The 13,374-nt window shown below is 33.3% G+C and overlaps 1 protein-coding gene across 2 annotated transcripts in view; it reads left to right on the top strand.

Annotated features, from left to right (window-relative positions):
* LOC145293984 (uncharacterized) overlaps positions 1-13,374 on the top strand; it is a 128,842-nt gene that overhangs the window by 82,311 nt on the left and 33,157 nt on the right. The window contains exon 1 of one of the 2 annotated variants that reach the window (XM_080140877.1): positions 911-1,107. The exons of the other annotated variant lie outside the window; for it this stretch is intronic. The gene's annotated coding sequence lies outside the window, so the exon portion shown is untranslated. Of the gene's footprint in view, positions 1-910; positions 1,108-13,374 lie in introns of those variants that run through there. 2 annotated transcript variants of the gene reach the window in all.

The raw sequence follows: 13,374 nt of genomic DNA, 5'->3' as shown, positions 1-13,374 counted from the left end.
TCAAATACCACTTATTTTGGTTTGTCTACCTATTAGTGAACTGAGCTGTTTGCGTTTAAAATATCATATTTAAAAGAAGTTTAACTTGGTTAGAAGCATTTTAATTCCGTAATTATTGACTGCATATCAAGGGCCCGGTGCCCCTTCCTGTCCATAAGCAAGATGTCTGACCCCTATTACTTTATTCAAATCCAATAATGACGGAACTTTACCTGCTTATTTGTTAACGCAAACATGTTACAAGTAAGTGGTAATCAAAAATAATTTCCCAAATGTATTTCCGATAAAATATTTTATGTCACTAATTGTAACGTTTGCCCACTTGGCTTCTAATTTAATTAAAATGTATTTTGTCGAGATTTTATTGTTGTTAAAAAGTATTAAAAAAATGATGATGATGAATTTAATATTTTGTAGTTTCCGGAAACGTAGAATGGATATATATTCCCTGTCAGATGTAATTTAAAAAAAAAATATTAATAAGAACGATGGCTCTAATAACAAATATAAGGTAAAGGAGGTTTTCGACTATCCTTCTCCCCCACAAAAAAAAAAAAACAAAAAAAACAACCACTATTACTACTACTACTCCTGCTGCTAACACTAGAAAAGAAAAGACAATGTATACATACATTAAATATAGATAGATTTTTTTTAATGTGTGTTACTCCCCACTGCCTCCCCCTCCCCATCACCGTTTCAGTCCATGTGTGTGCATGCGCGTTCATGTCATGTACATTCATTCATTCCCTTCCCCCATGAATGTCGAGAGAAAAACTAGAGAGAGAAGGGGGAGAGATATGCGCGCACACACCCGCCTTCACTGAAGTTGTACAAGAACCGCTGTTTCGCTCCTCGTTGTCGTCGACGACGCACGCAGCACTCACAGAGAGAAAGAGAGAGAGAGAGAGAGAGAGAGACAGGGGGAGGCCCGCACCACATCGCACATACCATCTCTCTCTTCTCCAGAGCGCGTTATCACACTTTTCTCTTTCGTGTTTACCGGAGGGGGTCACTCAACAGTAGTCTCAGATATGCGCTAAAACAAACACAATTTTTGAATGATTTGAAACATTTCACGATTAATAATAATGATCCTGTATAAAGGTAACTACGATTCTATTATTTTTATTTACTTTTCCAATATAAAAATAATTTCCGAAGTTATTTTTAATGTAAGTTTTTAAAAAAAGAATGCTGAATAGGAAAAGTTTCTTTTACAACTAACTTAGGGATTTTTTTGTTTGTTTTTTAAATAAGCAGCAGTAGTATTACAAGTGCCGACAGTAGTTTCCACTGCTACTGCTCTTCGAAATGTAAAAAAAAAAAAAAAAAAAAAAAAAAAAATATACATATTTTAGTGAGACAGTGTTGGTTGTGAAAGTGTAATTTTATATTTAAAAAAAAAATATATATATATATATATATATATAATGCCATCCTTTAAAAATGTTAGTTCCCCAAGTTGCACCCAAAATAAATGCATCATTCTACACATTTATTTTTTCTTTGCAAATTCTGATCAAAGATCGCTTTGTTTTTAGAAATTCTTTGAGACCCACTAAATCGTTTAAAAACTTTAAATTGTTAACTATTAACCATGATAATTGAACAGGTGTCCATCAATTGTTTCCAACAATCACACTTTAGTTTTTTAAAAATGAGTGTCCAATCTTTTTTTGGAAACTTTGCTATTTTTTGTTTTTGTTTTTTGGCTTAAGTTTATTAAAATATGGTTATAAATTAAAATAAAACTATCACAACAGATTCTCTTGCCACTGGATATTGGGTTTATTATTCCTTCGTCTAAAGAAGGGACTTCTTGCTTTTTGCCCTTCCTCCCCCTCTTCACGCCCAACTTTCATGTCGAAAAACTTGTTTTGCCTTTTCTATAAAAGGAAACAAAACTTGGGATTTTATTTAGAATGGCCTGATTGTGGTAGAATATGTTTGGTTCATATTGAAGAACGTGAAAAAAAATATTGTAAACACATTTGTTGGATAGTGTATTATTTTGGAGTTGTTAGACTACGTCAAACGGGCCAGCTCTAAAAATGGGGTCAGGTCAAGGATTTACCCTCTGCACTTTGTAACAAGTTTTGCTGCTGAATTGACAAGATGACATTTTTTTTTTTCTACTTTGGGTGGTATTTTTTTTTTTTTTTTTTTTTTTCTTTAAAGGATATAAAATTTATTTTATTTATCATTTAGTAACTAATGATTGTTTTTTTTTTTTTTTTTTTTTTTAAGGCCAGGTATATTATTGCTTAAATACCTATTTTTGTTATAAATCTTCAACGTTTCATTTAACCCCTTTTTCATAATTTTAGCTGTTACCATTCCACAAGAAACGCATAACTAAACCATTTAGTCATCGCTGGATTTACTTTTGACCCCCCCCCCCGAATCTTTTTAAAAGTTACTCGCACAAAATAATCACAATGAATAACGCTGATGTTCATATCATTTGTTTTCATTGAATAAGGTTAACGTGTCAGAATGGCATTGCACCTCAAATGTATTGTCTTCGTTTTCATTGTGTCTCAAAAAATGGTAGTTATCCAGTCCACGAATGGCAACACGCATCCTCTATGTGTGTGTGTATGGGGTTGCAAAAGGCAGCATTGTCCCAGTTTTAATTGTTTTATTTTGTAGTTCTTTATTTAAATCTATTTCAAAGTCTTCGAACTTTGATAGTTTTCACACAATTCCCGTCTTTCTTTTCCTGTTGTGTTTATTTCGAAGATGCCAACATAAACATTCGCTTGTACCACCTTTTTTTTTCTTCTTATATATATATATATATATATATATATATAAAATATATATTGTAGTTCGATAAGCCGTAACCTTATCAAAAATAACCGCAGCAGCACGAATAACTCCATGCATACCTATCCACTTGCGTCTCCCCACGACGGCAAAGCTAAATAAAAAGGTATGATTTTAATATGGGGAATGTAGCTGCCCAAAAGACAATCTGGATTGAAACAAAACATCGTAAATAGTAACATCTTCATTTTTCACTTGCTCTTCCCCACGAGGGCAAAATTATACAAAAGCTCTGAGATGGAGAATCCAATCTCTGGATTGGAACCCGGAAAAAATAAAATCAGCGTCAGAATTTTTACTAAGGATAAAACATGATTCTAGACTGGTAATTTATTTTTAACTTAGTGTTTATACAAAAATAGGCGACAGCACTTTTTTTTTTTTTTTAAAGCAAAGTCAATATTAGTTACTAATTTGTCATGTCGAAAACAGTAATGGTGCTAATGCACTTTTACTGATCCGCGCTATTTTTTAAATCGTATTTCCAAGTTTAAAGTTTTTGTTTTTTTTTTTATTCACTTGTAAGGTTAAAGTACAGAATAGTCACAAAACACACCTCCCCCTCCCCATATTAAAAATGGCTTTTTAAATAACCTTGTTATCTCAGCACGGATCACTCTCTGCATATGAGTACCATAGTAATATATCCAAATACTACGAAAATTTATTGAGTAGAATAACTTATTTTTATTAAAGTCTTTCCATATCGGCTAGACATGTTGGACGCCATTACGATGTAATCTAAAATATGCATTGAGTTATGTCCCCTGCTTTTGCAATTTTCACCAAAAATTTGAGTAACTTTTTTTACACGAATTTTGGTAATTTTTATATTTTTCGACTTGCTTAAAAGCTCATATTAAAAAAAAAAAATCGATCTGTCGCTTCTTTGAACAAGCACCAAATTTTTTATTTTTTAATCCGAGATAACGTGCTTCCCCCCCCCCTTTGCTAAAAAGCAACAAAGCAAAGCACAACAATCGTGACACGTATGCGATGTAGAAACGACTACGTTCATGTTGTCGATCCTAAAATTTAAAGAACCGGCTTTTTTTTTTTTTTTTTTTTTTTTTTTTTAAGCGTGATAGTGCATGCGTTGAGCAATGATGCTATTAAAGCTTAGCAAGCTAACAACGAAATTCTGCCAGCGTGCACGTGGGTAGAAAGAAAAGTCGTTCTTGTAAAGTCGGAATTAAAAAAAAGTTCGTCGTACGTACGACTTGGAACACGAGAGGAGGATGATTCTGCTTCATGCCTTCTCTCGTCGGCTGTGTGCGTGTGTGCGCACAATCTGCAAATTGACAGCTTGCCATTTCTGCCCCGATCAGTTCACCAGCTGTGCATTATTATTGTGCGTATTTTTACTCCTAACACCGAAGTGCTCGCCCACCCGCCCGCTGTTTCCTCCCTCATCTCTTCTACAAGCTTCAGCTCCTCACGACACCCCCCACCCACACACTCTCTCTCTCTCTCTGGGTTCGCAACAGTCCTACTGTACTTTAATAAAAAGGCTTGCTCCTACTGCTATGCTTCGTTTGCCAGTTTAACTAAAAACATTTTTAAGATTAACTCTAAATTTGTCATTTAAATTTCAATTGTTTATTAACTTACTATTACTAGTTGTAATAAACTATTCTACCGGTTGTCCAAAACTGTTTATATAGGCGTTCGCTACGCGAGCCTTTCAAGGAAAGTGATTTCCCCTCTTTCTCTATTCAACTTTGCTTGGTCAATATTTCATTATTGCAATAGAACGCAGTTCGCGTGTCTTTTCGGCATTTTCTGCTGCCATGTTTTTATTTTGACCTTTTTTTTTTTTTTTTTTTTCTTAATCGCAAAGCTCAACGACACTCCCTTGTCCTCGCTGCGATGGAAAGGAAGGACGCTGGATCGCTAAATGGATTAAGACTTTATTATTCGCAACCACGGAAGAACGGCGAAGTGAGCGGTTGCGGTTGGCTATGCTTCTCACTCCAGCCAGCAGTCCAGCACTGCCGAGACAAAAAAAGCATTAGGTCACTACTAGTACTAATCATTTAAATTGTTTTTTTTTTTAAACCCACCCCCCCCCCTCCCTCTCTACTTTTTTTTTTTTTTTTTTTTTTTTTTTTTTTTTTTGTCCTTCACTTTACGAGTTCAGCAGTAATTACCAAGTGCTCGGAGTAAAACAACTTTTTTTTTTTTTTTTTAATCACTGTCATATCTGATTGCACGAGAGAGATATAGTTGGTCTCTCTTTCTCTACTCTGATCAATTCATTTACTCTCTTCGGTTAATGCTGGGAAAAATCTTATGGCAGGATTGAAAATAATACTTCGGGGGGGGGGGCTTTTTTTTTTCTTTTTTTTTTTGTACTGGTGCAATGGTGCTGGTGCACTTATTGAACCGTGCTGAAATAATGTTATTTAACATGGGAAGTTTTGTAACTATTTTGTACTTTCACCTAACAATAAAAAATATACTCTAAAACTTTAATTTAACTTGAAAATACTATTTTCAAATAGCGCAGTTTAATAAGTGCATAGAGCACCTTTTCGTGCATGTGCAGTTACTAATTTTCCAGTTTTTAATAAAGTGTAGTAATGGCTGTAGGAGTTTGTTTGGGGCGGATGAGTCGAATAGGCAACTTAAGGAAGTCGATCGGACAGACACCACTTGGACAGCTGGCTGCCCAACAGCCACGGTGACGGCTACTACTAGGCAATATTGTAGCCTCTTTTTTAGTCCTTCAACATTTACAAATTGTTCCTCTGACAATGTTGCAGAAACATGAAAGTGGGAAAAATTGGAAGCTTGATCTAATTTTGGTTATAATTTAAAATTCGTTATCCCTAAACAAAAAAAAATAATAATAAAAGGACAACAAAAAAAAACTACGGAACTTACAACTACAGTTCCACTAAAAAAAAAATGTTACCTCGACCAACATTTTACTTTCTTGAAAGACTGGCTTTTACTACACGCACAACTCTGGTTTTCTTACCAATAGAAACGGAGCAAAAAAACTACATGGGAATTCTTTACTTATAATCAGCCTGATCCAGTTTTATGACAGTAAGTGTTCTATTGTGCAGTGCCATGCGACTGCGTGTTTAACTGTGTCGACACTGAAACCTTTTGGATCGTGTGGTGGGGCTTCTCTGGGATGAAGCCGGGAAGCAACACTATAATAGGTTAGTCGCACTTAAATGCATTGCGCCTCGATGTATTCGAGTGTATGCGTCTTAGTTATGTTAGCCTCGAATATCTTTTCACCTTTTAAACCTGGATCATTTTTACAATTGAATTAATTCAGACATGTTTAGTCTTAAATGAAATAGCGAAATCTCTACTCCAATCTGCAACTGGGATCAAATTTGGATATCTACGTAAACGTTTTTATATTCATTAAAAAAAAAAAAAAATGATTTGAGAAATTTAAGTAGGACGCACTCTTGAGTGAATGTGGTATTATGGTGATTGATTCTAGAGTAAGGTAGACATTTTTTAGTTAGGATGCCTAAAGACACAATTTTTCCTCACACTTTTGAATGGCCTTGTGCCTATTTTTTATTTTTTTAAAATATTTGGTTATATATGAGAGAGAGAGAGAGAGAGACACACACACACACACACACACACACACATGGTGAAACCTAAATACGAAAGTTTCAGCTTAATGTTTTTTGCCCCTGCATACAAGATTTTCAGGATGCAAAAGATACGAGACATTCAGGCTTTTAATTCTTCAAAACTTTAAAATCGAGATTTATTCAGTTTATTTTAGTAATTTTTTGGAAATATTTGATTTTTATCTGGAAAACAGTTACTTTTCGTAGATTTGAATTTTTTCTATTCCCCGTCCCCAATTAAAATTTTTTAAAATTGAAAAAATTAATGTACGCATTCCAATTTTTACTAAATTTTTTGGAGAACGATTTCCAGTTTTAATTTTTATCGTATACCCTCTAGTTTTTTTTTTTTTGTTGTTTGTTTTGTTTTTTTTAATATAAATAAAAAATGGAGAATTTTATTTTTCTTAGAAATCGAAAATTAGCTGTAAAAAAAAAAGTAAAATGCTTTCTTGCGTGCACGGAGATTTGATTGAGATCGTGACCTTACGAGTAACGATTAAAAATGATTTATCTTTGTCGTTTTTTATAAAATAGAATTTTATATTTGGATGTCAAATAGCAAGTGTTGTTAACTGTTAGGTTAGATACTATAATGTAATGTTTTCGTAAAGTTTGGAGTTAATTTACGTATAGAACACATTTCAGGATACTAAAGTCAAACCGGAACCAATTAATTTCGTATCTAGAGGTTCCATATTATTTCAAAGTTACCACACGCACGTACACTGTAAATGTGGTATTGTGGTGACTGACATGATTCTAGTATGATAGACAGTTTTGATTTGCGACACCAATAATACAGTTTATCAACACTTTTGATGGCCTTGTGCCTAATTTTTTGTTACTTGGGTCAAAATTTGACCCAAATAAATGTAAACTGATCTAAGCAATGCAATTACTGCGAGTGCATTACTGCATTGGTAATGCATTAATGCAATGCATTCGCAGTAATTTTCAAACAAATAAAATAAAACTATTCATGAATCAACATTTTTCCAGCCTAAAAAGAAAAATTATTCACTAACAATAATTAGGTTGGCAAAATGTTAAAAGGCATGTGTACTCTAAAGTCGATTTAGTTTTTCTTTCTTTTCCTTTTCTGATTTAATAAGTTTGCATCCGGGTGTTTTGCAGGGAGTAATTTTCAAATCGATTTATTTTTACACCCCCTCCTCAAACCGTTTTCCGGGAAACATAAATATTAACACTTTTAACTTGTTTTATTGTTTATTTATTAATATTATGATTAACACTGTTGCTTGTAATATTTAAAAAATTATTCAGTGTGGTATCCCTCCCTACGCATAGTTTAAATACACGATTAGAAAACGTGTAGTTGGAGTTAATTTGCGTTCAAAACCGAGAATGACCACTTAAGCATTCATCTCTTTTCGTGAATCAGAGGAACGTCCGCAGCAAACAGTGTCAGATAATTTTTTTTTTTAATAAATATTTCATAAAGTAATATTTTAAATACTAAAAACAAATTTAAAACAATGAAATAACACTTTATTTTAAACAAAAACATAAGTATAATGCGAATTTTTATCTGACACTTCTTCGAGTCGCCTGTCCCGATTTTCTTCCGTTTTTATTATCCATGTGTAACATTCAAATTTAACTCCCCACCCCCACCCACCACTTTCGTTTAATTTACTAAATCTGTAATTTCCAAAATTAGTTTCCTTCTCTCGATTTTTCTAGCAACTCTTAAAATGTTTCCTTTTGCAACTTGACAGTTTTCTGCTGACTTTTCCCCTCCTCCCAACTAGTTTTGGCCAATCGTCATCTTGGAAAAAAAAAAAGAAAAAAAAATTTGTATTATTGCCTGATGATTTCCTGCGGGGATGAAACATGACCAGGCAACGGCACTAAATCGCGACGTGAGTTTTATTGCGAGAGAATTTTTATTTATTTATTTGTGTGTGTGTGTGGATTTTTACTTGCTTTCCACCTTAACAATCACCTTTTAAAATAACTTCTATATGTTTTCGGGTATGCTGAAACCGAATATCGCATTTAAATTTCCGCAAACGAGTAGTTTTCCGCATATTAATCAATGCAATTCCTTTATCACTGTTGGCGGCCATTGTTGTACGTGCAAGCGCGCATATCCTTTAGGTGCGCGCTTGCAACAATGGCAACCAAGGAATTGTATAGCTGAAAATTACTTGTTTGTGGAAAATCTAAATGCGATTTTCGTTTTCAGCATACCTGAAAACCACCAAGTCATTTTAAAGGTCATTATCAAGATGAAAAGTAAGTTACCTTTTTTTTTTTATTAGTTTGTTTCTTAGTTAAACTATAGAGAAATACATACTTTAGCCATGTAAACATTAGCTAAAAAATAAGTTATCGAAAATGATCGCCTTTTTAACCATATTGGATAAATTTACATAATGTTTAGTGTTTATTTTTCAATAGATTTTAACTCAAAAAGATTCGTCATGATATTCAACAAAACAAACATTAAAAGTTAATGTCTACACAGACTTTTTTTTTTCTCGTAAAAAAACTCACGCCGTGATTTAGTGATGTTTCTCATGGCCGTTTCTGTATAACTTGGATATGTTTTCATAGTACTAAGTGCTGTTCGCTTATTGGAAACTGTTGAATCAACAGTGAATTTCTCAAAGGCCACCAGTGGCCGCCACCACTTCCCCAACAGATAAAAATATGCCAGAAGTCGATGAGGTTTATAATTAACTCAAGAAAACCCAGGTTTTTTTTTTTTCGCCTGGGTCTGCTCTCCCAGATTGAAACCTAAGGTACTATGTTGACCATAACTTCTGCAACATAAATATTATACTTATTCAATAATTGAGCACTTTGTTGGGTTTCAGGAAAAATACAAAATTTGTTTTTCCATGTCGGTGGGTTTCAATTTCTTTTAAGACTTATTAGTTGTTTTAGATTCCTAAGTTTCCAATTCCATTTTAAAATTATGCTTTTAATCATAGAAAAAACTATTCTCGAATTAATGTCAATCCGATTTGTTTGGTATATTCATGTCATCCAATGAAACCCGTGTAAGACGCAGCAATAAAACAATGTGAATTAAGTGAATACTTTTGTGACTTCAGAATATTTAATAAAATTATGTATGCTCTGAAAGTGTAAATGCATTTTTGTTGAGCTTAATTGTGGTAATTGTAAATAACTTTATTGAAATATATATATAGATTATATGTATAGCTATTCATACGTTTTGAAAACCATACAGGATATCAAATATACACACATTCTGATATATATAATCAGAATGTGTGGATTTGATATCGTCTATGGTTCTCAACAAAACGTTGAATAACGAGGACGCCATAGCTGTATTTCTGACTTGTCACATGACAAAAAGGGGACTCTCCCTAAAAAATAAAGAGTAGAAAACATTAACCAAAGAGTGGAGGACTGGAGGGTTGACAACTTTTACAGGTTACGAAGGAAAGAAATAGCCTCTCCCCCCCCCCAGTCATAACTTTATCATTTTACAGATAATGCTTCTCAGATCGGTACTTTCGTGGTTAATGCACAAATTCGAATTAATTTTTTTTTTAAATGTTTGGATGTTTTTTTGTTTTGTTTTTTTTTTTTTTTCACGTCTTCTGCCTCGATTCAAAATACATTGGTATATTTAATATAGATCGAACGACGATACGATTTTCCAAACCTGTTGAAAATGAACACGTGGATTATGTTTAGAAATGTGTATGATGTGAGGTGTAGGGGTATTCATATTAGCCTCTCGTCACAGACCACATGGTATGACGTCAAGGAATTCCCAGCTTTCTAACATATTTTTATAACAATAAAAACGTGATCTCATAATTTCTATTATTCGATGTTCCAGCATTTTTTAAGGATCTTGATTTTAATTTTCATAGTTTTATTTTAATTTTTCCTTATTGAAAAAGTTTAAAAAATTTTACAATTTATGAAAATATTTCACATCCGTTATGTTGGACGTCGTAAAATGAAATAGTAGTTGTGAATTAGTTAAAAACCATTTGTAATAAATTTATTATATTGAAGATTTCTGCTTTAAAATAGCTGTCAGTGAAACGGCATTTATCTTAACAGAAAGTTTTCATAACAATTTAGTTTAATAATTTAATGACGAAAGAATACTGCAATGAGTTTTTGGGTCATTAAATTATTAAACAAACTTGTTAAAAATCTAGTTTGGTTTAGATAATGTTTCACTGGCAGCTACCCGAAAACATAAATATAACCAAAAAAAAAAACAACCTTTATTTCTGTTTTGCGTTGAAGTAAACTCCAAACTATGTATCGATTATTTGCTGACATAAGACTCCAATTTTCTTTACTTTGCCAGGTTTAGGGTCTTTAAGGTTTTCTATTGAAGGGGAGACAACTGTTGCATATTTTTTGTTTTGTGATTGAAATTAAATTTCAACTTAAAATGATTTCTTCATCAGATTCAATAAACCGATTCCTTGTCGTGGTGATCAAAGTGTAGTACGTGTTCCTGTTTTCAATTCTTGCACCCCTGAATTGAAATGATATTTATATTAGGTTCTAAGAGGTCATTCTATCTCCTCCTCCTTTTAGAGGTAGAGAAGAGTTATTGTGGGTTGTCTGAGACTCTTATCGCAACAAATATTGCAGGTGCACCTGTTCAGTGTGCCTCTTTTATACTGGCTGTCCATATCACCTCCCTCTCCGATACATGGAAGAATGGTCTCTTAGAACTTAATATAAATACCATTCCGGTAGGAACATGTACTACACCTTGATCACTGCAATAAATGCAGACGAACTGCCCCTCTACATACAAATTAAATTAACTTCACATATGACCGGTTGTATGGAACAATGGATATACAGGGTGAATCACGGGAAACGGATGTTTTTAAGGAAAACAAAATGCTGCGAATATTTCAACAAAAATTTTATGTGCATAAAAACATGTAAAATCTAAAAATACATTTGTTTCCCCGTGACTGACTCCGCATCACCGTGTACTTTCTAATTGTTATATATGTAATATTTCTTTAAATTACTCTTGATGTTTTAAAGCTAACACGTTTAAACGCTTTCAATCTAATCGGATTAATGTTTTGGTTCTTTATTACAACAGAGGCGTTTATGAGAATCTATGGAAGGCAAATAACAAGCCCCCCCCCCCTCTCTAAAAACTTTTTTTATTTGCAGTTAAACACTAAGTAGTTTTAATGTGCGTGTGTGGTGGGGGGATCTAGCGCTTCTAAAAGGACAATCTGTATTGTGAGGAAAACAAAATTGCCTCAGTCTTGAATAATTCTTCCTTAATTTACAGAGTACAGAACAGATACATTTAAAAATAACTTATTACATAAAACAAAAAAAAAACATGGCAAAATCTTTTTCGTAGGGTGAGGATAGAAATCTTGGAAATTATAGTGAGTATATTTCATCATCCTGTAGAAAAGAATCCTTTCAATACATCGATTGAAACCTACAGTAGAACCCCGTGGATATGGTGACCTTAGGATATGATGTGGAATACTGTTTTTCCGGTCTCTGGTTACGGTATTTGCCCTGCCTTGCGGTGTTATTTATGTTATTTGATTATATACATGTGTAATTATATACTGTACTGTATTTTGTTATTAATTTTTTATACCGTATCCCGGGGTTCTACTGTAACTGAAAATATCAGTTCTTTAATACGATGGGGGCGCATGATAAAATTGCTGTTTTTTTTGTTTTTTTTTAGATAGCACAGATAAAAAAAAATGTCTAATCCTCAGTTTAAATGCTTCAGAATTATCGAGTTATAATATTTGTTTGAAACTTATATTTTTAATGTGAAATTCAAATTCACTGAACTTCGCATGATCACGATATTATACGCAACTTGGCCATTTTAATCTATTAATAGATTTTTTTTAATTGGCTGACCTGGTTTCTACTCTTGTGACCATTCTGAAGCAATTTTTTATATTTCTAACCCAGAAGAAAACAATGAGTTTTGCCACGCACCCTTGTCGTATAAAAGAACTTGTATATCTTTCTATAATTTCGTAATGAATCCATAAAATTTGCATTTTTTTTTTTTTTTTTTTTTTTTTTTTTGTTAATATAAAATAAGCAAATTTTAATGGGGGATGAAAAATGTCGAAATAATTTTTAGTGTGCAAAAGTTGAATGCCGAATAACTTGTCTCCTTCCCAGATTAGTCAGTTCTGCCACGACGTTGTCCGTGCTTTTGTCTTCTATTAGTGAAGAAATTCGTTTAGACTGAGACGATCTTAATTTTTGACCAATCCCATTTTGGGAACTCGATTTTTCCTCGCATAAAACAAAACACCTTTAACTCTAGGTTCGTGGGGAAGCAAGTAAATGACTTTCACTCTTTTTCATATTTTTTTTATTTTATTTATTTATTTTTTTTTTTTCGTGTATTTTTTTTTTTAGTCTTAAAATGTGCACATTTTTTTTTTCCGCTTTGCTTAAAGGGAGATAATTCGAAACGTAAGGATATTTTGTAATTGTTCATACATCGTTACACACACACTCACGCGCGATCAATTTTGACGACGTGCCCCAGCGTATTATAAACATCCCAATCTCCCCATGTTAAGAACGGCTTTCGCGGTTGGGGGTGTATTCCGAACGCCGTTCTTAACATATGGAGGTTGTCGGGGTGCGTATAATACGTTGGGCTTGGGCACTTCGTATAAATTTACCTTATATATAGGTATTCAAGAGAGAAAACACGTGAATTTAACAAGGTTAAGAGTGCTCAATAAAAGAGCAAGATATTTTCATTGATATAAACTAATTTACAAGGTCGCAACACTGGACATGCTAATGTTTCGGACAGATCATCGGTTAAAACCAGAAGTCCTCGTCAGGCAACTTAGTTTGTCTTACACAGAAAACCAGTTATAAAAATATTAGGCTTTCTGAACTGAGTTTCAAATTG

The sequence above is a fragment of the Euprymna scolopes genome, chromosome 15 (genome assembly GCF_053919585.1).
Source record: "Euprymna scolopes isolate OS-2025 chromosome 15, ASM5391958v1, whole genome shotgun sequence".
In the NCBI taxonomy this organism is placed as follows: Eukaryota; Metazoa; Mollusca; class Cephalopoda; order Sepiida; family Sepiolidae; genus Euprymna; species Euprymna scolopes.
This window is presented reverse-complemented; position numbering and strand designations above follow the sequence as displayed.